This window comes from Rhinatrema bivittatum, chromosome 1 (assembly GCF_901001135.1).
Source record: "Rhinatrema bivittatum chromosome 1, aRhiBiv1.1, whole genome shotgun sequence".
NCBI lineage: Eukaryota > Metazoa > Chordata > Amphibia > Gymnophiona > Rhinatrematidae > Rhinatrema > Rhinatrema bivittatum.
The window spans coordinates 472,033,883-472,053,058 of NC_042615.1; the positions used below are offsets into that span (position 1 = coordinate 472,033,883).

Consider the following 19,176-nt stretch of genomic DNA (forward strand, 5'->3'; position numbering starts at 1 on the left):
TGGAGAAAAAGCTCCCACAGGTGAGGAGTAAGACCCTTTTGGAAAGGAATTATGATCAATGATTAGGAGACATTAAGCTTGAAAGTCATTCAGCTCTGGTGCTGGACTCTCTGAGATGACTGATTCTGCATGACATGGATGCTATGGAAGGGGACTGGAGAAGCTTTAGTGGATGAGGCACGCAACAACTGTGTCAATTGCCTGGAATTTGTTAGCTGGTATGTGGCTATGGCTATTCCTATTCCTATCACTGCTGTGGTTAGTCTGCCTAATGATCACAGCAGAGGTTCTTAGACTTCAGCATTAACATTATCAGGAAACATTCCTCCACTTTCTATGATCAATCAGTAAGAGTTTTTCCTGATTTCTCTAGGTCAACCCAAAATTTCTTGCCATGAGACCACAAGTATTGTTATTGGGATATGAGTTTGCGTTAAAGTATCCATGTAGATGTGTGGTTCAGGGGAAAGGAGAATGCTTTGTCTTTGCTTTAACGGAGCAGTTGAAATCCTTTCTAAATGCCAGGAGTATGAATATCAATCCTGAGGTAACAGATCCCTAAGACAATCATATAATTATTATCCACCATATCCGCTCTGCCTGTTACATGAATTTTTTGTTTTTTTGTTATCTCCCCTTAGCATTTCTGGGCCACTAGTTTTTATTTTTCCTTATAAATAAAAAAGAGATGTAATATATTTTTTGCTGTGAATGAGAAATCATGGTAATCATATTAATAAGTTTGTTAGTGCTTTACAACTCTTTGTATTTTTTCTTAAATAGAGTAAGATGTATGCTTGCTTTATAAAAATTCAATAAAATGTGAACTAAAAAAAAAACCGAAAACATTATCAGGAAATATATGCCTTCTTTCATTTCACACGTTCTTAAAATGCCTGCATTTGATTGCACCGCTCTTTCTGTAGAGCTTTGAGACTCTCACAGGTTGTATCATCATGCCATTGCTGCCTCAACGCAACAGGCACAGAGGGAGGAGGCTTAGATGATATTGCCCTGAATCAGGGCTTTCAGGTTCCTCACAGATGTGCCTGGAATTAATCTATTCTTGGCTGGGCCTAGAAACAGCTGAGTCAAGTCCTTCTCCTCCTTCCACACTGTTCATGCCAACTATCATCTGAGCATGTGCATCGGACACCCATGATGTCCAAGCCACAACCTCCTGGATTAAATGTCCTTACATTATATTACATTCCTTACATTATATTACCGGCCTCCTGCACAAAGGATCCAGAGTGGGTTACAACACAGAAGAAACATATAATCATGTGTGGTCCAAGCCATAAATTCTGTTCATATGCTGCTAATAATAAATATTCTACCTTGCTCCAACATTTTAACTTAACCTCTTCTTTTAGTTATAATAAGATGTTGCTGTAATAAAAGAGTGATACTGTTTTCATCTATTTCTTTAACTGCATGAATAGATGAACTCTCGGGGGAACGTGCCCCGTGAAATATAAGACTAACTGTAAATTTTCTAAAGCTTATACGTGTAGAAAAGCACATGTACGTGCATATATTTCCTTATAACATACACACATATATAAGCTTTCGTGTGTAAAACCGCATGCAAAAAAAAGGGAGGCCATTCCTGGGGGGTGTCAAGGCATTGTTTTCACATAGGCACATAATGAGCAATTTTACAAACAATTAAAGTGCAAACATCATGAAAATTACACATGTCTATTTACTACTTCTCTTTTACACATACAACTTCAAGCTTTTATGCTATTTTGCCACTTCATGTTTGGTGGGCTCGCTTCTCCAGCTGAGTGGAGATGACAGTGGGTTAAGGGGTGGCAGTGAGTGTTCCTAAGACAGACAGGGCTATACTAGAGAGTTAATGGGACATACTGGGCTATACTGGGGGGTGTGATTGAGTGTACCTGGGACTGATAGGACTATACTGGGGGATGGGATTCCATGATGTTGAAACCATATCCAAAATGACTCTCATGAGCTTATGGGTACTCCTGTCACCTCAGCTGAGGCAGAGAGGAGGAGGAGGGGTACCTCTTACTGATAGTATGTAGGACTAGGGCACAGTTTTTGGATCTCTCAGAAGAGCAAGTCATGAGCAGGTTCAGATTCAACAAGGGACCCATACTTTACCTATGCCAGCTATTAGAGCAGGACCTGCACTCTTCGCCCACAGGGGTCATGCCTTGCCTGTGCACGTGAAAGTTACTGCCATCCTGGAATTTTTGTCCATTGACATTTGCCTTTCCATGTGTATAGATCAGTTCCTGGCTGCAATTCTCAGGAACCAATATATCTCTTTTACCATGGAGCAGCCAGCAACAACAGCAAATAATGACTGATTTCTACCAATATGTATGTTTTCCCTCAATCTTTGGAGCTATTGATTGCACTCACATCCCTATGAGTGTACTAGGGAATGACAAGGTCATCTACTATAGCCAAAAGGGCTTCCACTCCCTCAATATGCAGGTAGTCTGAGACACTACAGGTATCATCTTGGACATCGTGCCCAGGTTTCTGGGATCCAGTCACAGTCAGAAATTCATTACCGCTTCCAGAAAGGGAACATCACCAGGAGCTGACTTCTAGGTAGGAATGCACTTATCACTACATCCAACTGCAACTATCCTTTTCTTTTGGTCTTCCTCATATCTAGGTAGACTTACAACATTGGCCCAGGAGGACTATTAGAATTAACCTCAACCAGGGAACTAACCCCGGCCCAACACTACAGGAAATCTAACTCTGCACTTTTCTGTGTTCTTCCTTACAGGTAATAAAGGATATCCACTAAAACCTGGCACATGATCCCACTAGTTAACCCACAGACCACTGTAGAGGCTCAATACAAGAGGGCCTACTGGCAAACCAGGGCAGTTATCGATAGAACCGTTGTCATTCTTAAGACAGACATGTTTCCCTGTTTGGACAGATCTGAGGATGCCTTTTCTACAACTACATCAAAGGTCTGTGAGATCTTTCTAGCCTGATGCATGCTTTATAACCTGGCCAAAACCAGAAGCTCGCCTCCTCCAGAGACAAGATGAAGAGGAGGAGGTTGAGGAGGCACACAGCCTGAGTCAGGAGATGCAACACCAGACTCAAGAGCAGGCTGTACATGAAAGGATCACTCTGATACAAAGCCATTTTAGATGGTGAGAGTGCATTTATTTATTATACAGTGCACAAAAAGGTGAAAGTGCATTCATTTTCATGAAGTGCTGAATGTGAAGATGAATAAAATCAATTATGTCTGTGCTTCCTTGGATGACCTCTTTTTTAAGGTGGGGGAAGCACTGTCGCTTTGGCCTGCCCAATAACTTTCCTCCTCCGCAGTGGGGTTCAATTGCAGCTTATGCTGACCTTGGAGGGCCAAGAACCAGGGAGCAGTGGCTCAGCAGGATAGATGATGAAGGGACCTGGAGGTCTTTGAAGCAGCTATGATGACTGGTAGCACAGTGGTGAGCCTATCCTCCTCAGCAACTTGTGCCCTTGGAGAGGGGGGGGGTATCTCTTTCTAGTAGTGGTAGTGGAGGTGGTGGTGATGATGCTGCAGACAGCATCACTGCAGGTGGTGGTGGTGGTGGTGGTGGTGGCAGAAGTGGAGGTTGAACCACTACAAGCTGTTGTGGAGGAATAGGTGAAGCAATCCATGGGGCAGATGGGATTCTAGCCTGGGGAGGCACCATATAGGGTGGTGGTGCTGCCAAGGCTGGTGGGGGCTGCATCCATGGAAACATCATATAGTACAGAACTGGTGGTTGCTGTGGCTGGTAGGGAAGCATCATCTGCAGCATCTCCCTCCACACTGCAGCCTGGGTCTCCATCAGTTCACAAATATCCCTTAGCTCCTGCTGCGCAAACTGCGTCTCCTGCTGCATAGCCTGCATCTCTTTTTTTAACCACATCCCCCAGGCCCTGAAGGTCATGCCTGAGGCTACTAATCATTCGAGCATTTATGTCCATTACACGTATCTCCAATGGAGTGGCATGCATCTCTTCTTCTCCTTGGAAGTCGAGATCCTCCTGAGCTGACCTTCCCTCCTCTACCCATGCTACATACTGCCAGAATCAGGGAATGCTGGTTCTCTGTCTCTTCCTCCAGGTGTTCACGCTGTGTCACCGAGTGCTCTTCTGCTGCTCTCTCCTCCTCCTCAGTGTCCTCTTCTTGGCTAGGGGACAGCACCCAAGAGCACTTCCTTATCTTTCAGAGGCCACTGGGTTCAGGGGCATTTGTGTTATCACCTCGCTGCTTTCCTACAAAGAGGAAGAGTGTACATACCGTAAATATATATGCTATATGACATTTCTTCAGTCACTGAACCATTCTTTCTGCCTAACCCAATGACTGCATAGGATCTATGCTAGCACCTCCAGCTATACCACAAACGTGATAGAAAGCTTTCCCACAGAACCTAAATCTACACTTGAAATACTTGAAAAGCACTAACAGACAATGACACAGAGATGTCTCACTGATTGATATGGCTCTTGAATCGACTACATATTTTTCAGTACAGGTAGATGTAATCCTTGGTGTATCCTATAGCATTCGTGAAGTTTTATTTCAGTCTTCCCCATTCCATTCCCTTCAAAAAACAATGGGCCCGCTATCTAGCGGTGTGCTGAAAATCAGCGACCACTAGATAGCTGAATAAGTCACTATCCAGCTATCTCTTCGCTGGTCAATCTGTGGGTGGGCAATGGGAGGATTAGGGCGGCACTACTTATGAGGTTAGCTTAACCGGATAACTAACGGTATTCGCTCTTATCCCGTTAAGCTAATCGGATAGGTAGTGAGATATATGCAGCGGTCTTAGTATAGATCCCTAAGGCACTCCACTATTTACCTTTCTCCATTGAGAAAATTGACCTTTCTGCTCTACTCTCTGTTTTCTAGCTTTTAACCAGTTCTCAATTCACAATAAAACATTGCCTCCTCTCTCATGACTTTTTAATTTCTTCAAGAGTCTCTCATGTCAAACGCTTTCTGAAAATCCAGATATACTATATAAACTGACTTACCTTTATACACATGTTTATTCACATCTTCAAAAATGTGGCAAATTGGTGAGGCAAGTCTTCCCATGGCTAAATCCATGTTGATTTTGTCCCATTAAACTATGCCTACCTATATGTTCAGTAAATTTGCTCTTTAGAATAGTTTCAATCATTTTTCTCAGCACTGATATCACTCACTGAGCTGTAGTTTCCCAGATCAACCCTGGAACCCTTTTTAAAAACTGACATTGTATCAACCACTCCCCACTCTTCATGTTCAGTAGCTGATTTTAATGAAAGTTTATAGATTACTAACAGTGGATCTGCAATTTTATTTTTTAGTTCTTTTAGCACTCTGGGATGTATACTATCTGGTCTAGGTGATTTGTCACATCTTCCAGGTTTACTGAGATTTGTTTCAGTTCCTCTGAATCATCACCTTTAAATATCACCTCTGGCATGAGTATCTGTCTTTCATCATGCTTAGTAAAGACTGAAGCAAATAATTCTTATGCTATTATGTTCTTATCTCTTCCTTGAATGGGTACAGCTTCACCATTACATGACCGACCTTCAAGCCCTCCTTGGGGAAGTCCCATTGCCGGTTTACCAGCTTATGGAACGTCTTAGGCAGAGGAAAGACACCAGGGGGTCTTCGCAGTCCATCCAGGACCAGGTCCAGCCTTTCATTATCAGACTCCTCCAGGGCTACCTTAACCCCCATTTCCTCCAGATCCTGGGGAATGAGAGGACAAAACTCCTCCTTAATGAACAGATGGACCCCCCCTGAGATCATTCCCCTCTGCTACTGGGAACTCATCCGGATCAGAGTCATTCTTATTCCCACCAGGATCAGCATGTGGGTCCATGTCAGCATCCACATCCGGGTCCACTACCTGAGGATCTGCAGGGTCCCCCTGCATGTCATCTGAGTGCAGTTAGTGTAGCTGGATTCAAAAAAGGTTTGGCTAAGTTCTTGGAGGAGAAGTCCATTAACTGCTATTAGTCAAGTTTACTTAGGTAATAGCCACTGCTATTAATTGCATCAGTAGAATAGGTTCTTCTTGATGTTTGGGTACTTGTCAGGTTCTTGTGGCCTGGTTTGGCCTCTGTTGGAAACAGGATGCTGGGCTTGATGGACCCTTGGTTTGACCCAGCATGGCAATTTCTTATGTTCTCCTATGTCATATTCTTCCTGTATGAACTCACTGTCCTAGACTAGGGCCATACAGGATATCCTGAACCTTCATGACCTCACAGACAAAGTCTACCTCCCTAGATAGGAAATTTGGCTTCCTCAGTAGCACTCTATTCTTGGACATGGTGAAGTAGGAAGGTATGCATTGTAAGCAACTCCTTTATACTTACAGACACACATAAATTGCATGTATTTTTGCATATAAGCAGCAAACTTTATACAGGAAAATATCATACACATATTATTAAAATAGGAAATATATTCATGTTTGTTATTACTTGTGTATATAGGTTTAACATTCATGCATATATTCTGTTTTATGCTGTGGTATATGCGTATAATTTCCAATTGTGAGTACAGAGTTAGTCTATAAAAGAGATAAAGCTGGATCTCCTCTGGGACATTTAGATACAGCCCTACATTTTTTAATGGAGATAAGACCTAGACTAGACCTGCCTGTCCCTGATGCCATGGAGCCTGATGCTTTTCCACTTTCTCAAAGTATATATATTGGCATTAGTGCCTCAGACTGGATGTGTCAGAATAGTCTGATGTTTATTTTTTCCAAAACAGAATCTATTTGCTTCTCTCAAATTGATAATGTTTTGGCCAGACAAAATATGTCATCCCTTGTTGTCTTAGGTGAATTGATTCCTTTTAAAGTTGTGTTTAAAAACTTGGTGATGTTATTTGATACCAAGTTGTCTTTTAAATATCAGTTGCAACATGTCCTGCATACAGGAAATTATAAACTGTGCCTTCTATGCCATTTAAAATTCGTTCTTGATCCTGGGGACTTTTGTACTGCTTTACAGGCATATATTTTAACATCTATTCATTATGCAACTCACTTTATGTTGGGTTGCTGACTTCATATTTGAAAGCTCTGCAGATTCTTCAGAACTCAGATGCATGGTTAATTAACAGGGCATGCCGTTATGGCCATATTACACCATCCTTGATAAAATTCCATTGGCTGCCCATAAAATAGTATGTAAAATTTAAGCTTTTTGTGTTAGCCTTTAAAGTATTAAAAAGTAATGGCCCCGAGTATCTTAAACATATACTACAATGTTATGCCCCTAGTAGAGAACTGTGTTCTTTAGGACATATGCTATTGGCTAGCTCTTCCATTAAGGCAGCTCATTTGTCTATTATCAGATGTCGGGCTTTTTTCCTGGCTGGTCTTGCAGCTTGGAATATCCTTCCAGAAGCATTGATGAAATTGGATGGTATTATAACATTTAGAAAGCATCTTAAAATCCTCCTTTTTCAATAAGCTTTTGGTAACAGCTCTTAATATTAAATGTCACTTGCAGATTCAGCTGTTAGTATTTTTATTCTTTTTTAATTTATTCATGTTTTATTTAATGTTATATTTTAATTTGATGTACTATTGTTTATACAGGGTGGCCCATGGAAAAGAAGTCTGCCTCCAATGCACTGGTATTGGAGGCGGGCTACTTTCCATGGATCACCCTGTATTTTGATATTACGTATTGTAATTCAGCTAGCACAGTTTGTCCACTATAGGTGAATAATAAGTATTTTAATAAATAAATAAATAAATAGATATGTCTAAGATGTTAGGAAAGCATGGCATATGTGGATGAATATTTCATCATCATAGCATATGCCTGAATGGTGTTTTTAATCATGTGGAACAGGATCTTATTTTTGCCACTGTCTATCTTATAGTAATTCATATCTGCCCTATGTCTTATAATATATCAGGCCCATTATTTCAATAGGGACTCTGAAACTTTTACCCTGAAAACCCATTGTTCAGTTAAATATGTCTGGATGGGAAACAGCTGATAAAATAAACAGGTGATAGATAACCCTATAGACAACTTATAGGGCTATAAGTGGGTCAAAGAGAGTTAAGGCTATATGATGACCTTAAAGAGACTTTGCTGTGGTAGGAAATGAACAATAACATGCAGCAAATAATATAGACACAACCCCAAACTGATTAATAAAATATATACATTTTTTCAAATAAAATATTAAAATATTTCTAATCAAAAACTATGTATAATAAAAAAGACAATGGGACAAACTAAGAAGTAAACTATGTATATAACAAACAATCTAGCCTAGGGACTTTGGGAGGCCAGGTCCTGAAGGCCTAGGGTGCTAGTAGCAGTGGTGGTGGCCTCAGGCTTATTATCTCAAAGAGCTGCTGTGTAGCTCTCTTGAGTTTCAGCTAATAACCCCACCACTGCAACCAGCTTCCTGTGGTAAGCTTTGACCCTCAAAACTCCTCCACCATCATGAAGCCACCTGAGACACTGGCTTCTGGCTTGGAGTGGGCATTCCAGCCACTAAGCCAGGCTCAACAGCTTTGCTGAGGTTGGCGGGAGGTGTTAAGATGTGTCTTGGCATCCCTGGCTAGCCTGAGGACCTGCGTTCTGAGGTCCTAGGATAGAATGGGGAGAAGCCTTCTTGGAAGCGAAGAGGGATAGCGGCTAGTGCTGCCTGGGGCCTCCCATGGAGGAGGTGAGTTGCTGGTCCCCACTGGTGGTGGTAGAGGGGTTGGTGGTAGTGCTGCCTGCTGCCCCTCAGCAATGGCCATGGTTGCATCATCTTGTCCCTCTTCTTCCTCTGATGATGATGAGATGCTGCTATCTGTGAATATAACAAAAACTGTGTGTCATTTTGTCTTTTCATATGATCCAGGGTATGATGTGCATGATCATAAAAGCAGTTCGAAGGCATTCTTTTTCTGGAAGAGGTGTAGGCGACAGGAAGTGCTCCTAGCTGTGGGACACCCATGTCCTATAGGTGGTAGTAAGGCCATATATTTGTTGCTTGACATATGGAAGCTTCAGTACAGTAGTATTTTACTACAAAGTACTTAGCTAATGGAAGAAGTTTAGAGATAGACTCTATGTCTGGGTAGATAGCATTAGGGGATGGATGTCATAGCAAAGCATCAAAGCCCATGATGCTCATCTAGTGTATGAGTTTTTCTAGATCAGGGGGCATTTACTTTCCTTAGTAACATTTTTTGGAGTGGGTTCTAATACCCTTAAGAGTGTCATACTATGCTGATGGCATATGACAAGTCATGCTTCATGACAGTGCTAGTCATGACTCAGAGAAATGCCAAGGACAAAGGTTCTTTACATGGGGGTTAGTTGAAGCTCAAGGCAGAGATAGGGTCAGGCAGATTGGAAGGCCAACGGTGAGGCCAATGATAGAAGCAGAACATAGACAGATATGTTTAAATCTCCCTGATGGACATATCATAAACTTACCTCTAGCCCCATCCTGCCTCACACACAGCTGATCCAGCCACCCCCAATGTTTCCATCACAGCTCCCAGGTCTTCTTCATCTTTAGGTTCTTAAACTATACAGAGAAATAGGAATACAAAATTAGTATGCATGATTTCTGCTACTGTGACCTCCACACCAATATGTTTCTGTGTTTTCAACTAAAGTCTTCAGTTAGTAGCATCATTCTTTACACTCCCTTAAAGCACTTAGAAGCCGTGTCTTGCCACCAAGTCTGGCAGTATACCAGTACAGGGTTAATCCATGAGATACCATGGTACCCATTTTGATGAGGGAGCTAGCAGGCCAATCCCGCCAGGTGGACTTAGAGGTGGTAGCCCAAAAATATTTCATTATTTTTTAATTTTCATTTCAGGGGTGGTCCATTTTGGATCCATCCCCAGATCAAGAATTTTTTTATTTTCTGTTTTAAAAAAAAAGACAAAACTGCCTCAACCCTGCATTTTAGTAGAATATTGAAACACGCCCCCCCCCCAAAAAAAAAACAAAAAAGCTGAAAATCCTAGCCCACCCTCCTGATCCTCCAAGGACACACCAATACCACCCTGGTAGTCTAACAGAGGTACCCAGGAGTGTTCTCTCCCTCCCAGGCTGGTGGTGCCATTAGTCAAAATGTCGTTAGCTACCCTTTGCCCCTATCTTACAACAGGGGTTCTCCAATGGCACTGGTAGCTCCTGTCACATAATATGGGCAAAGGTGGTCTGCATCATTTTGACTAAAGGCAGCTGCCAGCCCGGGAGGGAGAGATCGTTCCCACGCCCCCCTGCTAGACCATCAGGTGGTATTGGTAAGTTCTGGGGGATTGGATATGGTGAGCTAGGGTTTTTAGCTGGTGGGGGGTCTCAATATGCTATTAAAAGGGAAGGGTTGGGGTGGGTTCAGGGTTCTTTTTTAATGTTTCTTTTTCAGATTTAAAAAAAGATAGGGAAAAACACAAAATTTTGTATTTTTTCTATTTTTTTTTTTAATTCCAAAATGAAAAGAAATAGGAAATATTGTCGGTATTTCCTATTTCATTTCAAGTGACTGCTCACCCTTAGTTTGAATATCACTTTCAGATAAATGATAACTTGAAAGGGTTAACTTTGGGACTACATAATGCACACAGCTTTGGTGAGAAATTGGAACTGCACGGCATAGTCACTTAGTCTGCTATAGGGGCTACCATTAAACCTATTATATTTCTTGAAGAAATTCTCTCTCATAATTGAACCTTTACAGTATTAGTAACTATTGGTTAAAGTCTTCCCTTATTATCCTTACCTAAGATTTCACTCTTTCAGTATATATATTTAGCAACACATGTACCCTAATCATGCCATTAATGGAATGTAAATCTATTACAGTATCCATACATACCTATTGCATTTTTCCCTACATGAGGCCACAATGCCCCTCCCAGTGTCCCCCCACACCCTTATCAATCCCCACCTCACCCCCTCACATCTACTGTCCCTTGTAGCCCCCTTAACAGTCTCCACCCCATTCTCAAACTCCTATTGCCCCAGTGATCCCCATACACATTCTTATCAATCGTCTCTCCCATCCCCACATCCCCATTACCCATCCAGTGAGCCCCTATACACAACCTTATCTGTAACCAGCCCATCCCAACCCTCTATTGCCCCCACTAACACATCCCAAGCAACCTCTACCGTAACTACCCACAATCTATTTACTCCATATGGGTAAGAGATTCTATGACTGAATTTTCTTTGTAGGCCTTTCCAGGCCTGCTTCTTAGTCCTGGCATTGCTTCGAACTTCCCTGACGGGAAACAGCAGATGCTCATTAGTCACCACCATGGATGCCAGTTGTGATGCGTCTCTGATGGTAAAATTGGGCTGTCGTGCCTAAGTAGGCATCGCAGGAATGATCCCGCTTGGAAGAAACAGATGTTTGTGAGTTGCAGAAAAAACATGCATGTATATGGTTCTCGCATAAATGTACATGCAGCGTTCATGTCTAATGTGCACTACAATTTATGGGTATTTTATATTTTGTGCGCATATACATGTGCTCATTGTGAAATGTATGCACATGTGCACAAGAGCCCATATGAATGTGAATATGGGCTTGCACATTTTTCTTTTACAATTATCCTCTAACACGCTCATAGAAATTGCCACTTATGTGTGTAGCCGAGCCATGAGCGCGCTGCGCACATTTTAAAAAGGGTCCAGCCATGCGCATAAGTGGCAATACGCGCATTAGTGCAGGGCCCTGACACATGGGCGGGCCAGGGGTGGGGATGGGTGGTCCAGGGGGCAGAGCGGGGTGGGCCGGGGGGCAGGCTGGGACAGCGCCATTCATCACTGTCCTGGAGCCTCGCTCACCAGCCAGCTGCCGGTGCACGCAAGTTACATATTTTAGGTCGGGCCCTGAAGTAACTCGACGGAAAAAAGGTAACACCCCCCCCCCCCCCCAAATAAAAAAGGGATTCAGAGGGTGGGAAGGAAAAGGGAAGGGGAAGGGTGGTTAGGGTAGGGGGTAGGAAAGTTCCCTCCCATCCACTCCTAAATTGGAGTGGACTGGGAGGGAACTGGGGGAGGCCTGATCTCGTTGCCGCACAAATTTGCATAATTTTACCCCCTCTTGTGCACATGGCCCACGTAGTTTATAACATGAGCGTGCCGGTGTCTGCATGTTATAAAGTTGGCACGTCCATTTTAAAATCTACCCTTAAGGTTTTAGAGGAAGTGTGTGACTTTGAAGCTGGATGTAGAACAGTGTTTCCCAATCCTGACCTGGGAACCCCCAGTCAGTCAAGTTTTCAGGATATCCACAATAAATATACATGAGAGAAAATTTGCATGCACTGCCTCCAGAACATGCACATTTTCTCTCATGCATATTCATTGTGGATATCCTGAAAACCCAAGTGGCTGGGGGTCCCCAGGACAGGGTTGGGAACTACTGATTTAGAAGGAAGGACTGAAGTGAGCCTGGGAGTTCTTGTGGGCCAACTAGTTCTTTCAGTACAGTAGGGCCTTTCCATCACCGTGGATACTGGAATGCCAACTATAGTATCTAAGCATTTGCCAAGAAGCACCTGGGAAGAGTATGGATTGCAACTATAGTGTTGGAGAGTTTGTGGCCTTCTTTGAGAGTTCCCTCTGAGAAGAATTCAGTGACAGGATGTGAATTCTGATGGGGTTGTTTGTAAGAATGATTAATAATATCTGAAGAAAGCTTTAGAAATCTAAATGTTCCACTAGAGAAAGAGTGACATATGTTTACATTTTTTGCTGCTGTTTATCTCTGCTGTGAATCCAGTGACTTATACGTTTTGTGATTTTGATTGCTAATTGATTGTTGGTACCCCAAAAGAATAGAGTTTTTTATAATTTTTTGAACCATAAGCCCTTGTGTGAGACTCTAATTGAGAAATCCCAAGGTTATAGGTTTGAGGTCTGAGTCTGCTACAGAGTAGTAAGGAGAAAATTAAAGATTTTGTGCAGGAGTGCAGTCTGATGGTCACAGAGGGGAGTTTAATATTTTTCATTTTCTGCTGTAGAAAATATTGCCCTTAAGCCTCTGAGCCACGTGCAGTCCAAAATCTTAACCACTGTATTTTTTGAACCCACAAAGCTGATTCTGATTCACAAAAACCCAGTATCAGACACTTTCTGTGTCCCAGTTTGGGGGTTACCCATAAAATACATAAACATTTCAATAATCAAGCCAGACAAATAAATACTTTAACATGTTTAAACATCAAATGCAAAAAGCAATAACATTTCCTTCTCTAGACACTCACAAGGGGCAGAAACAAGTAAAACCACAAACTATTCCTACCTTCAAACCCCAATAAAACATTCCTATCCCTCCAAGTCTCCCTTTCTAGTGACCATAAGGGCAAATATGAAAGGCAAAGTGGTTCATAGACATTATTTGTGAATATATAAATATAATTTTTAATATTAGAATAAATTAGATAAATACTAAATATAAAAAATAAACTATACAAAAATATAAATAATAAAGGCACATAAAAAATAAAAAAGATTTATTAAACACATTTTTATAATAAAACAGGTAAAAACATATAGGGCCAGATTTTAGCACCTACGTATGGGCGTAGTTTTGTGCACGCAACCCGGTGCGTACAAATCTTCACACAATTTTATAACACGCACGCGCAGCCACGCATATGTTATAAAATCCGGGGTCGGCGCATGCAAGGGGGTGCACACTTGTGCACCTTGCACGTGCCGAGCCCTAGGGGAGACCCGATGGCTTTCCCTGTTCCCTCCGAAGCTGCTACGAAATCGGAGCAGCCTCGGAGGGAACTTTCCTTCCACCTCCCCTCCCTTCTCCTACCTAACCCACCCCCCAGCCCTACCTAAACCGCCCCCCCCCCGACCTTTTCAGGCGAAGGTTGCGCGCGCCGGCCAAGTGCCACCATGCGATCCCTCAGTCTAAAGACCCTACAGAGGCCTTTGGCCATGCCCTCGCCCCACCCCTTTTCTCAAGCCCCAGGACATATGCGCGTCACTTGCGCACGTTGCCGGGCCTATGCAAAATAGGCTCGGCGCACGTAGGGCTTTTAAAATCTGCCCCATAAAACATAAACCAAAACATAGAATAAATTCAGTGATACAACATGATCATGTTTTGGTTTTCCATCTGCATTGTGGGTACATACAGGTAGCATAATATAGTGCAAGAGACATGCTTTTAGAGTGTAGGTCAGGGACAACTAAAACTGAATACCATTCTCACTTCCAAAATCCAATAACACAATGCCTCCATCCCTAGAGTGATCCATCCCTGCAGCTGGCAAGCTTTCCTAAGTAGCTAGTAATGGTACAAGCAGGAGGATAGGCCAAAATCAGAGCAGGCTCAGGAATAATCCTAAACAGTTGATGTCTCCTGCCATCTGCTGCCTGTTCTGATTCATCTTCCTCTGTGGCAGCTGTGGAGTTCAACAACAAGTATACTGTTCTTCCAAGAGCTTAGGGCATGCTCTGCAAATCTATTGGACCTAGAAAAGATGCAAATAATGTCCAGAGTCCAATAAGTCAACTCGTAAAGCAAGCTTCCAAAGCAAAATCCAAATTTCAAATAATACAGAGAAAAGAATTAAAAAAAAGGTATAATAATTCTTTGAAAACAATTTTTTGAAAAAATAATGTACAAGTGAAAAGAATTAAGTAAATATTCCTCTTTAACTCTCAGTATTACTAAGTATTATATAGAGTGACCATCATATGAGGCGTCATCGACATGTTCTCACATATATATATCTGCCTTATATATAATCACGTCATGTTATGTCCCAATTTTCAATTTTTCTTTTTTTGTGAAATTAAAGTCTGTTTTGCAAATAAAATATAAACAACCTTTGTGTTATTGTGATTGATTTTCCATGTGTTGCATGACTTTAGTGCAACCGTTTGGCCCGACATGGGTCTTGTTTTGGACAGCTAGTCCTCCATAAGAGTACAATCACTATTTTCTTTTAGCATTTCTTTTATAAAAATAAACATAAAATATTGGAGTAGATTTTAAAAGAACCAATTCACATTTACCCATTCTAATCCATTCATTATTTTATAGACCTCTATCTTATCTCCCCTCAGTCATCTCTTCACCAAGCGGAAGAACCCTAACCTCTTTAGCCTTTCCTCATAGGGGACTTGTTCCATCCCCTTTATCATTTTAGTTGTCCTTCTCTGTATCTTTTCTTATTCTGCTATTTCTTTTGTGAGATGTGGTGACCAGATCTGCACTCATGGAGCAATACAGAGGCATTATGATATTCTCTGTTTTATTCTCCATTCCTTTCCTAATAATTCCTAGCTTTCTATTTTCTTTCTTGGCTGCCGCCAATATATTATCCACAATGATGCCTAGATCCTTTTCCTGGGTGGTGACTCCCAGTGTGGAACTTTGCATTGTGTAGCTATAATTTGGTTGCTTTTCCATACATGCATCACTTTAAACATGTCCACATTAAATGACATCTGCCATTTGGATGTCCAGTCTCCCAGTCTTGCAAGGTCCTCTTGCAATTTCTCACAATCCTCTTGTATTTTAACACCTTTGAATAATTTAGTTTCATCAGCAAATTTGATCATCTCTCTTGTTGTTCCCATCTCCTAGGAATCTGTTAAAAAGCAGTGGTCTTAGTACAGATCCATGGGGCACTTCACTATTACTTCATTGAGAAAATTGACCTTTCTGCTCTACTCTCTGTTTTCTAGCTTTTAACCAGTTCTCAATCCACAATAAAATATTGCCTCCTCTCTCATGACTTTTTAATTTCCTCAAGAGTCTCACATGAGATACATTGTCAAACGCTTTCTGAAAATCCAGATATACTATATAAACTTACTTACCTTTATACACATGTTTATTCACACGTTCAAAAATGTGGAAAATTGGTGAGGCAAGACTTTCCTTGGCTAAATCCATATTGATTTTGTCCCATTAAACTATGCCTACCTATATGTTCAGTAAATTTGCTCTTTAGAATAGTTTCAATCATTTTTCTCACCACTGATGTCAGACTCACTGATATGTAGTTTCGCAGATCAACCCTGGTCATAAAGTGTTAGATCTTCACAGTAGACATTAGCATAGCTAGACAATCTATTGGTCACCAACAGAATGAAGACCTTGGTACAGCATGTATAGACCAGCATTTCTACACCTTTTCCATTAGACAACATATGGAGGTGACCACTAGCTAGATAGTGCCTATCTCATATACATGCTCATGTACCTAAGAGTTAACTAAGAGTATGTTCTCTGGAGAAGGCAACATTAGTTACTTGTAAAGCTCCACTGAGTTTTCTATTTGCCTCTTGCTGTCTTCCTTGGGAGCATACAATGAGCTTTATATTTTAGGGCATAGACAATATGGTCTTGCATGTGAGAAATGTGCCCAGTTGGAATGGCAAATGGTACTCTCAAATGCAAAGTCAGAGGGTTGCAGACCTTTTATCTAGTGAACCCTTAAGAGAATAAATGCAAAATGAAAAGACACAACCAATTATACAAGGACAACATATCAAATAGCACATGACATTGTAACTAAAATAACTAGCACACTTAGGGCCTCATTTTCCAATATCGCATGCGATACCAAAAAGGGGTGTACCTTATGCTAATAAGCATGTGTATCACAAATTGCAATATCAGCAATGCGAAAAGCTCTTATTGCAAGTTGCACTATTAGCCCAATTTGGGCTACATTGCCAGTATATATCACAGTTCACGATGTTTCTGGACAGCCTGTTTCAGTATGGAGAGGGAGAGAGAGAGAGAGAGAGAGAGAGAGAGAGAGAGAGAGAGAGAGACTTGCTATAGTGCCTCCTCCCTAGACAGGTATTTGTATCCCTATGGGAGGCCCACCTAGTAACTCGAGGTGGAGTTTAGGTATGAGTGTAGGGGGTTGGGGGCCACTTTCACATTCAACATGAGACGTACGAACAGAACAGTGGTCTCTTGTGAAGATTTGCTGGCCTTTGGAGTGAGGAAACTCACTCCAAAATGAGATCAAGCTAGGTGGAGAGAACATTGCACAAATCTCATCTTGGAGTGAGTTTCCTCACTCCGAAGGCCAGCAAATCTTCACAAGAGACCACTGTTCTGTTCGTACGTCTCATGTTGAATGTGAAAGTGGCCCCCAACCCCCTACACTCATACCTAAACCCCACCTCGAGTTACTAGGTGGGCCTCCCATAGGGATACAAATACCTGTCTAGGGAGGAGGCACTATAGCAAGTCTCAGTCTCTCTCTCTCTCTCTTTCTCTCTCTCTCTCCATACTGAAACAGGCTGTCCAGAAACATCATGAACCACAATAAACCCTTACCAGCCTCTAGCACACAACGTAATGCAAAGAAAGAGGTGAAGTTAGGAGCCGCGCTAACACTGCGGCTGTTTCGCGGCACACGATAAATCCTCTCTACTTTACATTAACTCCACCCCCTGAATACAAAATTAAAAATTTGCAAATTGCATTAACGGCTGTTAGCACGATTTGCGGAATTATCACCCGCGGTAACTCCTTGGAAAATGACCCCCTTAGTGGAGACGTACATACAATGTTAGAAATGGCAACATGACAAATACCTTATTATGATTTTATCCTTTAGCAAAATCATATTTACTAGAAAGAACCTAGAAAGCGGAAGTGGCAACCCAATAGCTAAATTTTGGTTCTAAGGCTAGAGCTGATGCCAGCACAATTATGTTATGGCAAGAGAAGGCCGAGACAGTCCATGCTGAAGGAGTGTTCTCAAACAGAGATAGACTAAGTGGCCAAGGCAGCAGAGTTCAAAAAAGGTCCAGACAGTCCATGTTGAAGGCGAGCACTCAATGGGGAACAGGCTAAGGGCCACAGTACCAAAGTTCAAATAGCAGGCAGAAGGACCAGGACTGGATAGCGCAGCATGGAGAAAGCAGAACCAGGACCAGAGAGTGAAGCATTGAGACAGCAAGATCAGGACATGAGATTGCAACACTGAGGCAGGAGCCCCAGGAGATGAGACATCAGCACAGGGAGGCAGGAGCCCCAGGAGATGAGACATCAGCATGGAAGCAGCAGCAGAATGAGATGAGACACCAGCAGCAGGACCAGGAGATGTGAGAGGATAAGAGACAGCTGCAGGATCATGACTGGAGACTGCATCAAGGAGGCAGGACTAGGAACAGAACATAGAGGAGCGCTTAACAAGCAAGCAATAGGACAACACAGGCAGACTGTAGACCATCCCCATCAGCAAGCCAGCACTGGAACTCTATAGTGAGGATAGGCCCAGCAGTCTTCTCCCATCTAGCCAGTAAAGGAGCTTTGTAGTAAGGCCAGGACCAGGAGTCTTCTTCCATCTAGCTGGCACAGGAACTCTGTACTGAGGATGGACCCACCAGTCTTCTTCGATCTAGCCGGCATGATAATTCTGAAGAGAGGACAGGCCTGGCTTGTTTGTACAAGTGAGTGAAATTAGTTACCCTTTACCATCTTAATAACTTGGGGGGGGGGGGGGGCATCGACTGAGCCTTTGGCTGGTTAGGGGTGGCATAGTTTTGGAGGGCTTACCCCTGGGCCATCTTAATACCCGGAGACTGCTACATGAAGTTGACTTCTGAGAGGATAGGGATGACACAGGTGAAGGCTCTGGCAATCTTTGAATTAGTTGTGTGACAGCAGATGTGAAGTTGATGATGGAGTTTGTTATGGTGGTAAGGCTGTGTGTAAGGGATGCTGAGTATGCATGAATGGCATTGGCGTTCCTGATGTGAGCCCTCCTTAACCACACTAGTTCTGCCCATAAATGGTGCATGTAGAGCCCATGCCTCCTCTCAATGTGGTCGAGTATTTTGTGAACTGGCTGATCCTATGCTGCTTCTGGTGCTGCAGTTGCAGGCTGAGGCACTATTTGCGAGTTCAAAACTAGCATATCTGGGCTGGCGGCCCAATCAAGCTGGGTGTCTGTTGTATCTGGCTGGGTAATTGATATGTTGGAGGCAGGTGGGGACTGGGCAGCTTGGTCCTATGGCATCAAGCTGGAGAGTGTTAGGTTCATGTCCAGTTGGAGGGGTGAGCAAAGAGGTGAAAGTAGCTGATGCTCTTCTGGTGGCTGCTGCTGCAGCTGCTCCTCCTTCTCTTTCTCTCTCCATTGTATCTAAGTGTCCAGTTGCAAGGTTGCAGTTCAACCT

General features: G+C 42.5%; 1 protein-coding gene across 2 annotated transcripts in view; it reads right to left on the reverse strand.

Annotated features, from left to right (window-relative positions):
• LINGO2 (leucine rich repeat and Ig domain containing 2) overlaps window positions 1–19,176 on the reverse strand; it is a 1,615,267-nt gene that overhangs the window by 619,036 nt on the left and 977,055 nt on the right. The window contains exons 5-6 of one of the 2 annotated variants that reach the window (XR_003857484.1): window positions 9,466–9,559; window positions 8,138–8,833 (exon numbers count right to left, since the gene is read on the reverse strand). The exons of the other annotated variant lie outside the window; for it this stretch is intronic. The gene's annotated coding sequence lies outside the window, so the exon portion shown is untranslated. Of the gene's footprint in view, window positions 1–8,137; window positions 8,834–9,465; window positions 9,560–19,176 lie in introns of those variants that run through there. 2 annotated transcript variants of the gene reach the window in all.